The sequence below is a fragment of the Colobus angolensis genome, unplaced genomic scaffold, assembly GCF_000951035.1.
Source record: "Colobus angolensis palliatus isolate OR3802 unplaced genomic scaffold, Cang.pa_1.0 Scaffold303, whole genome shotgun sequence".
In the NCBI taxonomy this organism is placed as follows: Eukaryota; Metazoa; Chordata; class Mammalia; order Primates; family Cercopithecidae; genus Colobus; species Colobus angolensis.
Window position 1 is genome coordinate 974,755 of NW_012116300.1, and position 4,016 is coordinate 978,770.

Consider the following 4,016-nt stretch of genomic DNA (forward strand, 5'->3'; position numbering starts at 1 on the left):
AAAATAAAAAAAAATTAAAAACTAGCTGGATGTGGTGGTGCACACCTGTGGTCCCAGCTCTTTGGGAGGCTGAGGTGGGAAGATCGCTTGAGCCCAGGAGTTGGAGGCTGCAGTGAGCCAAGGCCACATCACTGCACTCCAGCCTGGGTGACAGAGTGAGACTGTTTCAAAAAGGAGGCCAGGGAAAGTATGCCTGGGCAGGTGTGTGTGCTGGGATGTGCACTGAGGAAGTGCCCTGTTCTCACTGAGCTATGATGGGGCCAGGTTTTGCAGAGGAACAACAGCAGGGGGACAGGCTTGGAGACTGCTGTGGTCACACCTGCCAGCGGCTGGGCCCTGCATGAGTCATGGGCTGAGGGATGGGAATGTTTATGAATACAGGGACCCATGAAAGGGTCTCCTTTGCTGTCCTAGGGCCTTCCCCGGATTCTCCAGATCCCCTCAGCGTTACACTCTAGAGGAAGGGGCCCATCAGCTCCTTAGCACACGAGGGAAGGAAACAGGCAGAGGGGCCGAGCGTGTGGCTCACACCTGTCATCCCAGCACTTTGGGAGGTTGAGGGGAGCTGATTGCTTGAGCCCAGAAGTTCAAGACCAGCCTGGCCAACATTTTGAAACCCTGCCTCTTCTAAAAGTACAAAAATTAGCTGGGTGTGGCAGTGCACACCTGTAATCCCAGTTATTCAGGAGGCTGAGGCAACAGAACGGGTTGAACCCAGGAGGTGGAGGTTGCAGTGAGCCAAGATCACACCACTCAACTCCAACCTGAGCAGCAGAGTGAGATTGTCTCAAGAAAAAAAAAAAAAGGCAGAGGAGACGGATGGCCAATGGGGAAGGGCTGATTTTCAGGGTGATGAAAATGTTCTGGAATGAGATAGTTGTGATAGATGCACAACCCTGTGAACTTATTAAAAGCCACTGATGGGCTGGCACTTTGGGAGTCCGAGGCGGATGGATCATGAGTTCAAGAGATCAAGACTTTCCTGGTCAACATGGAGAAACCCTGTCTCTACTAAAAACACAAAAATTAGCCGGGCGTGGTGACAGCCGCCTGTAGTCCCAGCTACTCAGGAGGCTGAGGCAGGTGAATCGCTTGAACCAGGAAGGCGGAGGTTGCAGTGAGCCGAGATCACGCCATTGCACTGCAGCCCGGGCGAGAGCAAGACTCCATCTTAAAAAAAAAAGACCAAGCAGGCAGGTGGCAGCCCCTGATGACTGATGGGATGCAGGACAGGCAGGGCATCGAGGATGACTGTCACTCATCCGTGGTCTCCTCCCTCAGGCAAGAGGGCGGGGGACAGTCCCCTCTGCCGCCTGCATTGCTGGTGCTCACGGGAGATGCCGGGCAGGGCCCAGGAGGCAGCTGGACACGACGCCCAGGTGTCATTTGCAGAAGGGAGGGCTGACTGACAAACTGTGAACCCCAAACGTGGCAGAGCAGAAGCAGGCTGAGGTCCAGCTCCCAAATCACCAACCCCCACTCCAAGGCTGGGCGCACGAAGGGGGCTGGGAGGGGAAGCCAGAGGAGCTGGCATTGGAGGGGACCTGGGAGGGCAGTCAGTGCCCACAGCCAGCTCAGAGACACACCTGCTGGCCTTAGTGGCAGGCGTCCTGTGCCACTCTGTCTTGGCAGAGGAGGTGGGACAGGAGGCTAGGCTGGGACCACGGGGGGATGGGGCCCACCTGATAACGGTGGGTCAGGGGCTCCCAGAGCTGGCCACTGCCCCCACCCCCATTTTCAAACTTAGAGTTCTTTGTTGATACCTTTCTGATGCCTTGGGAATTTATTTTAAATTTCATGAGACATTATTGACAATGTCACGTCAAAGGGCACTGACACACACCACGTGGTGCAGATGGCACACAGCAGGGTTTGTGGGCGAAGCACCAGCAGAGCCAGGGCTGGAAGCAGGAGCTGCCCCGCTGAGCCGCTGCTGGGCTGCACACTCCACAGCCAGCGTTCACCCGCACGCTCTAACTCTGTGACACTGACTGGGCAGGGGACATCTGGTGGCTCTGGAACTTTCCAAATGAAGGCTCTGAAGCTCACTTAGTGGCTGTCAGGTCCTTGTCATGGCTGAGTGGCCACAGAGTGCAGGTTGGCGGCTGTGAACCTGCCCAAGGCAACAGCATCATCCAAATTCACGTACATTGGAGTCTCAGCCCAGCAACGTGGGCTGCCATCTGTCTTCTAAGGTCAAAGCAGACGCGAGGCAGAGGAAGAGTGGGCCAGCCCGGTCAATGACGCAAATGTCCAAAAGGGAAGAGAAGCTGATATCCTTCCTCTGACTTGCCTCATACCCACTTAGGGGTGCCCAGAGCCCAGCCAAGGTGACAGGGCATGGCATCATGTGACCATGGCAGGAAGATGCTGGCCACGGAGGCCCCATCACAGAGGCAACCAGCCCACAGGTGCAGAGGGCGCAGGCTTGGCAGGTAGCAGAGGCTGCAGTGACTCAGGCTGCTGTGACCCGGGCGTTTCTCTTGTATCTTGGGCACGTGTGGAGCTTCCCCCTCTGCAGGGAGCCTGACCAGAGGTCCAGCTGGTGGTGGCATGAGCTGGACTGTCTTTTAGCAGATGCCTTCCTTGGGCATGGCTGCCTCCTGCGGGCGTGCACGTTCGCACCACTTAGTGGGAGTCGGGATTGGAGTACTGGATCTGTAGCCTTGGCTCTGAGTCCAGCTGGGGGTGGTTCGATCAGCCTCAGGGCAGGATGCTTCAGGGCCACGAACACCGCCCGAAGCGCAACCACTGTGTCCTCTGCCATCGGCAAAGGATGGACAGGTGGGCAAGTCTGCCCTTGGCCCAAGGGTGCAACTTGCCCAGGCTTATGCAAATGAGTCCGGGGGAACTCAGGCTAATGGCCAGAGCAGAGCATCCCGCCTCTTTCAGCAACATGACCTGCCACATCAGGCCTGGGAGAGACCACGGGCTGCAGCTGGCCCCTCAGCAGTCCCTCCAGAGGCCCCAGCTCCAGGTGTCCCCATCCACTCTTGGTCCAGGTTACATCTGGGCCAGGTGACCATAACTACCCAGGCATGGTGGGCGGTCTCCTGCTGGGCACTGGCATGGAGACATGATGGGGTTGACTTCACGGTGGCCAACTGTTGCTGCAAGGGGGATGTGAACAAGCACCAGCTCCACAGGGGTGAGATGGAAAATAGGATTTATTGGGGGAACCGTACAAGCAGAGGAGAAGCGGGGGTGCGCGGGCTGTCACAGCCTTGCAGTGGATGGTGGGCTCTGTGGCCAACTTGCCAGGGGACAGACCTATTGCTGGCACTCCCCCCACAATTACAGGGTGGGAGTGAGGGACCTCGCGGCTGAGGACAGGTCCTTGTTGGTAAGCAGGAGGCTCTGCAGTCCCGGTGGGGTCATCTTGCTTCTCCAGACTGCTCCCTCTGACTGGTGAAGCTGTGCTCTGTGAAGCTGCCTGACAAGGGGAGGCGCCTCTGCTGCCCAGGCATTCACATTGCTGAGCAGAGCACGGCCTTGCCAGGTGGAAAGCCCTGGGAAGGCTGCTTGCTCTGCAAACCCAGGGGTGCTGTGGCAGGAGAGCAGGGACGTCTGTGTCCAAGCTACTATGTCACGACCTTCAAAAGTCAGGAAGGCGCCACCGCCCTGCCCCACGACACTCGAGTCTGCAAGTGCCAGCTCTGAGCACTGTTCTCCACCGACACAAGGACACCATCCAAGAATTCCTCCCAGGAGACGCCCTGAGGAGATGCGAAGACCATCGATGCTTTGGAAGAATGAAAAGAAGTTTCTGCCAAGCAAACCGAACTGTCTGGGAAGCACCCGTGTGGATGGGAAGCCACCTCGGGTGGGCGGCTCAGAGCTCCTCTGCCTGCATCACCTCACTGGGACTCGCCGTCCAGTCTGACGTCTTTGATGTCCCTAATTACAAAGAGACACATGTTCTTTACACACATCAAAATATGGTGGAAATAGATAACACAAGGTTCAGGATTCCTGGAATCCTTTTTCCTGAGGATACCACAGGCTAGATCACTTAT